Source organism: Muscardinus avellanarius, assembly GCF_963383645.1.
Source record: "Muscardinus avellanarius genome assembly, chromosome: 9".
Taxonomy (NCBI): domain Eukaryota; kingdom Metazoa; phylum Chordata; class Mammalia; order Rodentia; family Gliridae; genus Muscardinus; species Muscardinus avellanarius.
This window is the reverse complement of record NC_137795.1, coordinates 109,650,590-109,663,476: the sequence shown is the minus strand read 5'-3', so window position 1 is coordinate 109,663,476 and position 12,887 is coordinate 109,650,590.

The following is a 12,887-nucleotide window of genomic DNA, read 5'->3' as shown; positions in this document are numbered from 1 at the left end:
ACCATTCAACTGCGGCTGGAAAGCCAGTGGCAGCAAAAGAGCTCACTGATTTACTTGCCAAGTTAATAGATACTTCTTCCCCTTTGTCCTGGATTGCCTTGAGTTTGGTCATTTTTTTTTTCAAGTTCTAACTTTTCGGGAAGAAAATACAAGTATTACATGTATACAACAGGATGTTTAAGGTCTCTTCCAGCTGCAAAACTGCAAGATACTTTTGTTTTGTTTCGTGATGCTTGCTGGGGATGGAGCTCAGGACCTCATGGATGCTAGGCAAGCGCCCTACTACTGAGCTACGTTCTCTAGCCCACAAGATTCTGTTATTAAAAGTAAGGAGCTTGGCCTGGAATGGGGGTGCAGGCTTGTAATCCTAGTACTTGAGAGGCTTAGGCTGAGAGGAGGATCAGAGATTGAGTCAGCCGCAGCAATTTTAGTGAGGCCCTCTGCAACTTAGCAAGTCCCTGTTTCAACATAAAAAGGCTGGGGTTGTAGCTCAGAGGTAGAATACCTCTGGGTTCAACTCCCAGTACCACAAATTACATACACACACACAGATAGACATACACACATGCATTACATAAACACACACACACACACACGCGCGTGCGTGCAGGCCAGGCACTGTGGCATGTACCTGGAATCCCAATACTTGGGAAGCTGAGACCAGAAGACTGCAGGTTTGAGACCAATTTAAGCAACTTAGCAAGACTCTCAGTAACCTAATGAGACCCTGCTTCAGAAACAAAAGTGCAAAGGGCTGGGGATGTAGCTTGGAGGTGCAATGCCCCTGGGTTCCATCCCCAGTACCACTAAAAAAAGAAGAAAGGGAAACTTCGCACTGATCCAGTAGTGTACACCTATCATCTCAGCACTTGGGAGGCTGAGACAAGATTGCTGCTCAAAGCCAGCCTCAGCAACTTACCAAGACCCTGCTTCAAAATTTAAAAAAAGGGTTGGGCATACAGCTCAGTAACAGAGCACCCTGGGCTCAATAGCCAGCAACACACACACACACACACACACACACACACACACACACACACACACACACGGCAACTTAAAAAAATGCTTCTACTTTCTGATCCAAAGTTAGACCTGCGGCCAGGCGTGGAGGCGCAGGATTGCCATCCCCGCGCTTGGGAGGCGGAGACAGGAGGATTGCGCGGGTTCGAAGCCAGCCGCGCTGGCTTAAGAGACCCTGTTTCCAAATAAAAATATAAAAAATATTTTTATTTTTTATATTTTATATTTCCTGGAAACCCCAGTACCAACCACCAAAAAAAAAAAAAAGTTAGACATGCCCCAGAGCCTACTCTTAGATCCAACAAGTATTTTTAGATAGTTTAAATAATTGTTTCTTCTCTCCTTTGATATACCATATAACAAGGTAAGAAGAATGAAATATAGCACCGAATAGTATTTTTTCAGTGTGTTATGTGTTATTAATGTACCAGTACAATGACAGAAATTTCTAAACAAATTACTATTTTGTTTTGTCCAAAGATCTCACCAAAGGAACTGCCTGACTCTATCTAGATTTCCCCCCAAATATATTCACCCTGCTCATCACATCAGCAATAAATCAAGATTCCTTCAATACAGAAGAGAAAACTATATTGACTCTCAACTACACAAACGGCAACTCAGTGACAGGTGCATGGTTCGCCCACAGCACTATTGGTCTGCATCCTTCCACACAAGCCCTTTCTCTCCCCTCCTCCCTTCTCCAGCACTGCCATCACCTCACTGGCCTCCTCATCTTTATGAGGCTCCTTTTCTTCCAAAGAACACTGCTTAGGTAGTAACTTACTTTATTAAAGAATATATAAAATGAGAGACACTTATCAAGTCATTTATATAATTGGCCATAATAGTGTTCAGAAGTAACTAAAGACAGCATTTTTATTTTTTATTTATTTACTTATTTTATTTTTTTGTAGTACTGGGGGTGGAACCCAGGGGCATTCGATCTCCAAGCTACACCCCAGCCCTATTTTTTTATTCTTTTGGGTTTTTGTTGTTGTTGTTGTTTGTTTGTTTGGTGATACTGGGGTTCCTGGAAACCCTTCTACCTCTGGGCTACACTCCCAGACCTTTTTTTTTTTTTTAAATATTTTCATTTGGAAACAGGGTCTCTTAAGCCAGCGAGGCTGGCTTCGAACTTGCGCGATCCTCCTGTCTCTGCCTTCCAAGCGCAGGGATTACAAACATGGCCACCACGCCCGGTCTTATTCTTTAGTTTGAAGCAACTCACTGAGTTGCAACTCACTTTGCAACTCACTTTGCAACTCACTGAGTTGCAAAGGGCCTCACTAAGTAGCTGAGGCTGTCCACGAAGCACATCCTCCTGTCTCAGCCTCCCAAATGCTGGGATTGCAAGCGCACCACCATGCCCAGCAAGACAGCATTTTTAGACAAATGAAGTCAACACTAAAACACAAAAGAAGTGCAAAGCAATCAAGTGCCTATTATTTAATAAAAATGTTTCTTAACTACTTAAAGACATTAAAACAGCAAAGCAAAAATAAAAAACTAAAATTTAGCCAGGCAGTGACATAGGCCTGTAATTCCAGTACTTGGGAGACTAAGACAGGAGGATCACAGGCTCGAAGACAATCTCAGCAACTTAGTGAGACCCTCAGAACTTAGTAAGATTCTGTTTAAAAATAAAAATAAAAATAGAGTTAAGGGCACAGCACAGAGGTAGAATGCCCCTGGGTTCAATCCCTAGTACTGAAGAAGAAAAAAGCTAAAAGTTTAATGTAATCTATATTGACAAGTGACAGGCCCAGTGTCTACGCAGTAAGTCCTGCTGTGTACTACTTGCTGTGTCTTCTACAGGCCGCAATGTCCCAGCTTCAAGCCTCTGAAAGGAAGGCCAAGGCAGATATGTAAGGCCAGTTAATGCAAAACAGCCCAAGGGCAGAGCCTCTAATCATAAACTTAAATCGTTAGTGAAGCCAAAACTGGACAAGTCAGATCCCAACATCTTCAAAGTCATATTAATGAAAGGCTAACCCAGCGGCTCATGGACTTAAAGCAAGACAGTCAGCTGGCTCTTTGTTTTCCTCTAGTCACGGTCTGGTAGCTGCTCAGAGACAAGTGTCTTGTGAGTCTAGTGCTGAGGTTTTGCCAGGGGGCACAAGAGACGAGGAACGGGGCAAAGTCTTTGCAATGTGTTGATCTTAATGACAGATGGCATTTTTAAGGCATGCTGAAGGACTGATGAGGATGTGATGTGGACAGGCCGATGGCCTAGAGGTCTGGGCGGGGCTGCGCAACCGCTGGACGGGTTGCCAGAGTGAGCCCACAGTGGCTGGAAACACGATGCTCCACACTGAGCCCGCAGAGGGGCAGGGAATGAAAGGCCTCCCTGTTGGTGAACCGAGGATTTCAGTGAACCCCGGGCCACACTGAGCGCAGTGCATCCACTGTCAGCAGCCCCTGAACACAGGGATTATGCCTGTTCTTTCTTTTGCTTTTTGTTTTTGTTTTTGTACTGGGGATTGAACCCAGGGGCATTCTACCGCTGTGCTACACGCCAGCCCTAATTTATTTATTTATTTATTTATTTACTTATTTTGAAAGAGGGTCTCATAAGGTTGATGAGTCTCACTACTTGCTGAGGCTGTCCTAGAACATCTGATCCTCTTGTCTCAGTTCCCCAAGTACTGGGATTACAAGCCTATGCCTCCACACCCGCTATATAATTTTTGAGTGTTCTTCTGTTCCAGAAGAGGTTGAGGGATATTGTTCAATTCTGTACAACATGAAATCTTAGAGTGTCATATGTGAGCAAAGCAGATGGAGGACATAAGTGTTTACAGCAAAGAAGGGAAAGCTGGCGAACCAGTTTAACTCTCATTAGACATTTTCATCAGCAGTCTGAAGTCTTCCTTTCCTAGTCTGAGTCCTTCATGATGAATATAAAAACACTGAAGACATTTTTAAAATCAAGAAATAACTTTATACAGTTTTATCCAAATTAATTTGAAAACTTTTAAAAATGACCACTGCCATGCTAGGAATTGAACCCAGGGCCTTGTACCTGCTAGACAAGTGTTCTCTATCAGAGCTACAGCCCCAGCCCTTTGAAAGAAAGTTTCACTAAATTGCTGAAGCTGTCTTTGAATTTGTGACCCTCCTGTTTGAACCTCCCAACTACTAGGATTACAAACCTGGCTTGCATTTACCCTTGGACTTAGCAGTGTTACTCCTAGCAATCTACCTTACATGTGTTAAAAGTAGGAAGAAAAAAATATATGTATATACATACATATAAAACAAGGCTATTCACTACAGGACCATCTGTAATAGCGAAAGGCTGAATCAATACAACTGGGACTAATAAGAGGCTGGTTGAACAAACTCAAATATCCACAGGAGAACAATATACAGCTATAAAAATTTATCTCTATTACTAATTACAGATTCATCTTTAAGTTATATGTCAGGTGAAAAGAAGACTGTGTATGGAATGCGATATATACAAAGCTACATACAAATACATGAGTGTGTACACGTGCACGCGCGCGCGCGCGCACACACACACACACACACACACACACACCTGCTCATATCATAAAACCAAGGAAGGGAACGGAAGAGGAAGCACAAAGCAAAATACCAAGTTTGTTATGGAGGAGTAAAGAGTGGGACGAGAAGACAGAGGGTGGCAGCAGAGTGAGAAGCCCTGTCCTCAGCTGAAACACAGCCTGGTGCTGCGGCCCTGGAAACTAAAAAGCAAAGTAGGAAATGTGTATACAAAACACACAAGTAGTCACTTAAGCACATATACACTCATATGCTCAAAAGACAAACCTTTTATTGTCACTATTAACATCTACTGTTTTTAGATCTAAAATGCTTTGTGGCCAGTGATTTCGGCCATAAGGGTCTAAAATCTTGCTCAGCTTACATCCCAGCATCATGACTGGCTCAGTGAGGGCTACTTCTCAACTGCATGATACAGATGCTCCTCAACTTGCAACTGTCCCGATCAAACCCCCCGTTAGTTGAAAATCTCAGAGTAGAGAACGCACGGACGACACCTCAACATGGCCAAGAGCACTATGGAGTGCTCCTTGTTTAATGAACCACTGAGCTCGGGGCTGACTGGAGCTGAGTGAGACAGGCAGAAAGGATCAACATTCAAGCTGAAATAAGGCATCTACAGTGGAACGAAAGTTAGAGCGCTCCAGCACTCACTGCTGTGCCTCGAAACACCTGACAGAGGAAGGAAGGTTTATATGCCCATAGTCCTTAAGGTTTCAGAGGTTTTAGTTCATGTTAAGCTGGGTCAATTGTGCAGAAATCAAGGCATGGCAGCAGGGAGGGGAAGGGAAGGGAGGGAGGGGAGAGGAGAGGAAAGGAGAGGAGGAGGAGGAAGAGAAGGAGGGAGGGGAGAGAAAGGGGGAAGGGAGAGGAGGGGAGGGAGGGGGAAGAAGAGGGGAGAGGGGGAGGGCAAGGAGAGGAGGAGAGGAAGAAGAGGGAGGAGAGAGAGAGAGAGGGGAGAGGGAGGAAAAAAAGGAGGAGGGGGAGGGGAGGAGGCACACTGGTGAGCAAGGGTAGAGGAGGGACACAAACCCAGGCCCCAAGGCCACGTTCCCAGCGCCCTACCTCCTCCAGCCACAGGCTACCAGCCTACCTTACTTACTACCCCACCTCTGAGATTAGAAGCCTCTTGATTCAGTTATGACACTACTGAACATCTTTGCCATACGTGAGCTCTTCCAGGGGCGTGCTCTATCCGCACCATAACACCAACTACACGTGCTCTGACCTAAGAAGACCCATTCTGAAATGCTCCTCTAGGCACCCTCTATCAACCAAGAGCACACCCCACAGCAGCTCCTGGTGCACACTTGTAATCCCAGCACTTGGGAGGCTGAGGCAGGAGGACCACCAGTTCACGGTCAGCCTCAGCAAGTTAGAGAGGCCCATCATAATTTAGTGAGACCCTGTTTCAAAATAAAAAGTAAAATAGGGCTGGAGGTGTAGCTCAGAGGCAGAATGTCCCAGGCTCAATCTCTAGTACCAAAAACGGGGTGTGTGTGTGTGTGTGTGTGTGTGTGTGTGTGTGTGTGTGTATAAAGTTCACTAAAGCAATGACTGTAACACTGTTATCTTTAGTGTGACACTGTATTAGGAATTCCACTAATGTTCCAATTATACTAAATAATAAAAACATTTTCGCCTGAAAAATCATTATACAATCCTAAAGAAAAGGCTACTACTGAGAACGTAAGATCTCTATATGCCAGGGACTGCGAGGGATGCTGGAGATTAATGTCTGAAGTTCTAACTATTGTGCTAAAAACTCAAAAGACATACAGACTAATGAAAATAAAATATTTTTAAACCACCAGAAATCTGACCACTATTAATGTTTTGCTATATAATCTAGTACATTTGTGGGTACTGGGGCTTGAACCCAGAGGTTCTACCACTGAGCTACACTCCTAGCCCTTTTTGGTTTTTTATTTTGAAACAGGGTCTTGCAAAGGGGGCTGACCTCTAACTTGTGATCCTCCCTCCTCAGCCTCCTAAATACTGGTATTACAGGTGTGCGCCACCACTTTGCCTGGCTTCTCTCAACACCATCTACAAAATGTTATACTGCTTTTGACAATTACCAAAATATAAATTTAATAGACTCAAGTTGGTGGTATTATGACTAATTTTCTCTGTACTCTTCTTTATCTAAAACATTTTCTACAAATATGTAGTTATTTAACAAGTAAAGTAAAAGACATCTTAGAAAAAAATCTCTAACTTAAAAAATACAGAACTGTGGAGGGATTAAATAGTTCAAAGCTTCCACAGGAATGTGACAGCCTTTGCTTTTCATTTCAGAAGAAAGGGCATTTCCATAATAAAATGGGCAGAGAAAACTGAATAGGTTTTAAGCAGCATGAAAGGAAAGAATACTTTAATTCCATTAATTTGTAAAAAAAAAAACAAACAAAACTGAGAATAAAACCTAAACACAGAACAGTGTTCTAAAATCAAGAGTCAAGAAATAATTTTTCCCCTATGAATCACCACTGAATTCTTATGTCCCGTTAACATACATCTTACACAATAAGGCTAATGAAACAAATCTGTGGAACAGGGTAGCTTTCATTTTCATAATGTCTAATGAAACTTAAAATGTCTATCTTTCAATGTTAAGTATTTACCTTTCGGGCATCTCCAGCTATTTTCTTTGTAAGTATAGTCTGTATTCCAAATTGTCAAATAGCAAACATGTGTTAGCCTTTTCTATAAAAGAGACATGTTCAAGTTTTAACTCAGCTACAGTCATGTGAGTACAAGTAACGATTTATAACAGTACTATTCCTACACACCCTGTGAAATTGCCAGGTGATGACAACATAAAAATGAACACCAGTCCTTATCTACCCTGGAAACTAGAGGGAAGCACTGTGACCAGCTGTACTTTATAATTACACATCAGAAGATTATTGAATTAGGAAAGGTTCAGAGGGAATTCCAGACATCATATGCCCCCAGGAATGAGCCTCTGACATCCCTGGCATTTACAACTCTCTCTGTAGGAGACCCAGTGAGAACATAACATTGCGGTACCTAGCATTAAACTGCAGATCTGAGGAAACCTCAAGGTCAGACGATGGGAAGAGGCAGATTCACTACCCTAACCCCACCGAGCAGGAAAGGGCCTGACAGGGCAGAGCGGAGGCCGGGCGGTGGATGCTCTGCTTCCTGCCCTCCGCACAGCAGCAGCTCACGGCCCAGCGCCAAGGTGGCAGAGACACTGTGTGACCCTGGGCCAGACACACGGGCACTCCACCCGGCCAAAGCCGGCATCACCCGCTGTGTTTAAACCAAGCCACCCTCTGACCCCTTTGTCCTCACAAGACTGCCAGGAATGCTCCCACTCTGCTATTTTGTTGTAGGTCCCAACAGAAACAGGGGACAGCAGCTCACCACAGGGGCCACAGGTCAAATGTCCCTGGAGGTCAAGCAGGCCAATGTGAGAGTCAGACAGAGCAAACAGGGAATGGTGGGAAGTGTGGGAGTGCAGGGCATGCTCCCCTCCTAGAGAAACCCAAACCCAAACTCTGCCGACCCACCTCCCTGGAGGCCAGCCGCGTGGTAGCGCACACCTGGAAGCCCAGTTCTTGGGAGGCTGACACAGGAGGACTGCAGGCCCGGGCCAGCCTCAGCAACTCAGGGACACGGTTTCGAATGAAAAATCAAAATGAGGGGGCACCAAGAACACGTGCATGTATGCCACTGGCAACATGACTTATATTACGATGTGACACGATAATGCACCAATAAGAGCACAAGAAATTAATAAAAAATAAAATGAGGCTGAAAGTCTAGTTCAGAGGTAGAATACCCCTGGCTCAATTCCCAGTACCAAAAAAAAAAAATACAGCCTGTGGCCATGTGGCCATTTACAGCCAAACTAGCAGCTGTTATCACTGATTGCCTTATAACCCATATGAGAGGATTAAACCCACAGTACGTAAGACGAAGATGGAATAAATAAGTAAGAGAAAAAACAATCACTAAAATAAAGTGCTAGCATAAAAGGTTAACTAGCCAGGCGTGGTGGCGCACGCTTGTAATCCCAGCATTTGGAAGGCTGAGACCAGAGGATCACAGTTTGCAGACAGCCTCAGCTACTTAGCGAGGCCCTTCGCAACTCAGTGAGATCATTTCAAAAATTTTAAAAAGACTAAAAAATAGTGCTGGGAGTGTAGCTCAGAGGCAGAATGCCCTGGGTGCCATCATCCCCAATACTGGGGGGAAAAATGTATATATGTATGTGTGTGTGTGTGTGTGTGTGTGTATGTGTGTATATGTGTGTGTGTGTATGTATATGTATGTATATATATGTATATATATGTATATGGTTAAGATATGCAAACAACTGAGCCACCGAAATGACTTTCAGCACATGGACATCCAGGGTCAACACAACTTCAATACCCATGTGGTCTCTCAAGGCCCAGTGATGGTCATTTGACCTCAGACCTATGTTTTTAAGTTTTGTACTGGGAGCTGAACCCAGAGGTGTTCTCCCTAAAAGAACTGCCTATACCTCGGCCCCTTTTTTTTGAAACAAAAGTCTCACTAAGCTGTGGAGGACCTCACTAAGTTGTTGGCCTCAAACCTGCATCAGCCTTCTAAGCACGCAGACATGTACCACGTCACCTAGCTACTCTGGGGGCTTTTGTGGTTGTCACTACTATTTCATGGTACTGAGGATTAAACCCAGCAGCACTCCATCTCTGAGCTACACTCCAGACCCCTTGTTTTTGAAACACGCTGAGAGCCTTGCTAAGTTGCTGAGACTGTCCTCAAACCTGAAATCCTGCTGTCTTAGCCTCCCAAGTACTGTGATTACAGGCAGACGCCATCATGCCCAACTGCTCCTGAGGTGTTTTTGGTTTTGTTTTTTTTTTGACAGACCAGTATCTGCTTGCTTGCTAATTTATTTTGATTATTTATTTTGGTGGTACTGGGGGTGGGACCCAGGGGCTTTCTACCTCCAGGCTATACTCTCAGACCTATTTTCTATTTTATTTGGAAACAGGGTCTCTTAAGCCAGCTGAGGCTGGCTTCGATGAAACCCAGGGGAGCTCTACTTCTGAGCTACACTCCCAGCCCTATTTTTTATTCTTTGTTTTGAAACAGGGTCTCATTGAGTTGCAGAGGACCTCACTAAGTAGCTGAGGCTGTCCTCAAACCGCACTCCTCCTGTCTCAGCCTCCCTTGTGCTGGGATGACAAGCGTGCGCCACCATGCCTGGCTGCATTTTTTTTAGATCTAAAGTTAGTTGTATCTTTTTCAGATCTTCTTTGTCCCTTTTATATAATGTCCAGTTCCTTGCTGAAATGTTTAAATTCAACTTTTATTTCCCTGAATATAATAAAAAATGTCTGGTAGTCTATCTGGTGATTCCACTGTCTAAAAAAAAGTTCTGTTGTCTGCAATTTAGAATTCTATATCCACTGATATTACCTGAAAAAGTGAAAAAAATAATTTATTCCTCAAAAATTGAGGTATTCATTGCCAACAGACCTACATTGCAAGAAATGTTAAAAAGAAATTCTTTAGGCAAAAGAAAAATTATATAGGTCAGAAACTTGGATCCACATAAAGAAAAGGAGAGCACTGAAGAAGGAATAAATGAAAGTAATTTTTTTCTTGATTTAAAAGACAACTAAAGTAACAAGAATAACAGTGTGTTGGACGATTATGCCATCAGGGTAAGTGAAATGAACTGCAGCATCACTAGGGATGGGAAGCAGGATTTTTTTTGTGTGTGTGTGTGTGGTACCGGGGATGGAACCCAGGGGCATTGTACCTCCAAGCTACACCCCAGCCCTATTTTTTATTCTTTTTATTTTTGAAACAGGGTCTCACTGAGTTGCAAGGGCCCTGCTAAGTAGCCGAGGCTATCTACAAACCATGATCCTCAGTCTCTGCATCCCAAATGCTGGGATTACAAGTATGTGCCACCACGCCCCGTTTAGGAAGCAGGAATTGTAATACTCTCCCTCCTATCTGTACTGCATATAAAGAGGTATGCCATTCTTTTACCTTTTTTTGTGTGTGTGTGCTATTGGGGATTGAACCCAAGAGCATTATTCTACCTCTAAGCTACACTCCCACATAAGACCCCCAGCCTCCAGAACTCTAAGACATACTGTCCTATTAAAACAGGAAGCTAACACATGCTGAAAGAGGAAATAAAATTGATTATATAAAATGCACAAGCTGGGCGTGGTGGGGCACGCTTGTAATCCCAGCATTTGGGAGGCTAAGACTGGAGGATCCCGGTTCGTGGCCAGCCTCAGCTATTTAGTGAGGCCCTCTACAACTTAGTGAGATGCTGTTTCAATATAAAGAATAAAAAATAGGGCAGGGGGTGTAGCTTAGAGGTCGAATGCCCCTGGGTTCCATTAACAGACACACACACACAAAAATAATAATAATAATAATAATAATTTAAGAAATAGAGCTGGGAATGTAGCTCAGAGGTAGAATCCCCTGGATTCAACCCCCAGTACCACACATACCCATATACACAAACACACACACAAAGGTAACAAAGGCCAGGTGTGGTGGCACATGCTTGTAATCACAGTTCTTAGAAGCTTGAGATAGGAGGATCACAGGTTCATAATCAGCCTTAGAAACTTAATGAGGCCCTCTGCAACTTAATGGGCCCTTTTCAAAAGGAAAAAATAAAAAACAGAGATAGGAGTGTATATCAGAGGTAGAATATCCCTGGGTTTGACACCCGGCAACTCCCCAGAAAAAGTAACAAAAAAGCAAATGTACAACTGTCATAAACGTGAAGTATATTAATCCAACAATATCAATAATCACTTCTAATACAAATGGTGTAAATATATCAATCAAAAGATGTTTTGTTACAGTGGACAAAATAAAACAAGACATGCCGGGCATGGTGGCGCACGCTTGTAATCCCCGCGCTTGGGAGGCAGAGACAGGAGGATCACACAGGTTTGAAGCCAGCTGCACGCGCTGGTTTAGGAAACCCTGTTTCCAAATAAAAATGTAAAAATAGGTCTGGGAGGGTAGCCCGGAGGTAGAAGTGCTTCCAGGAACCCCAGTACCACCAAAAAATAAAAATAAAAATAAAAATAAATAATAAAACAAGACCCACTACATGCTGTACACAGGAAACCAATTTTAAACATACAGACTTAGGTCTATTAAAAGTAAATTGAGAGCCAGGCGTGGTGGCGCACACTCGTTATCCCAGCACTCGGGAGGCTGAGACAGGAGGATCGCACAGGTTCAAAGCCAGCCTCAGCTACTTAGTGAGGCTCTCAGCAACTTAGTGAGACCCTGTTTCCAAATAAAGTATAAAATAGGTCTGGGAGTAGAGCTCAGAGGCAGACAAGTCCCTAGGTCCACCCTCAGTACCACAAAAAAAAAAATAATTAAAAAAAAAACTATAAAAAAAATGAGGAGAAAAAGGTACTACATGCTAACATTAAGCATAAGAAAGCGCGGGTCATTATATTAATTATGAAGAAGCCATCTGATAGTCAGTGATAAAGGTCATTACATAGTAATAAAGAGGGCAATTCTCCAAAAAGACATAACAAACTTAAACGTGGATGTTTCTAACAAAATAAATGAAGCAAGAACTGAGAAAAATGAAAAGACAAATCTACTATAGCTGGAGACTTCAACAAGGTCAGTAATTGATAATTCAAGCAGACAGAAAATCAGTAATGAACAGGTACTCCAAACACTTATCAATCAGCTTGATCTAAATGACCTTTAGAAAAAAAATCTGTCCAAGGACACCTGAATACACATTCCTTTTATCTCACATTCACTTATATGAACCACTCAGAAAGAAATCCTATTACGTCACACACAATGGAATTAAACGTGAAATCAACAACAGAAAAATACTAGGAAAATCCTCAAATATCTGGGAATTTACACATTCTAAATAACTCATGGGTTTAATTGTGAAGAGAAATTTTAAAATGTGTTGAACTAAATGAAAATACAACTTACCAAAATTGATGAGCTACAGAAAAAGCAGTGATTAGAAGGAGACTTATAGAACTAAAAGAATGTATTAGAAAGAGCTGAAGGCAGTAACTTCCGTTGTCACCTCAGGAAGCCGTGGGGAGCAGTTTAAACTGAAGGCAACCAACAGGGAAAATCAGAACACAAAATCAGTTTTATTCCTTTTTTTTTTTTTTTTTTTTTTTTTGGTGGGTCTGGGGATGGAACCCAGGGGCATTCGACTTCCAAGCTACACCCCCTGCCCTATTTTTTATTTTATTTTGAAACCAGGTCTCACTGAGTTGCAGTAAAACAACTTTATTTTGAAACAAGGTCTCACCAAGTTGCAG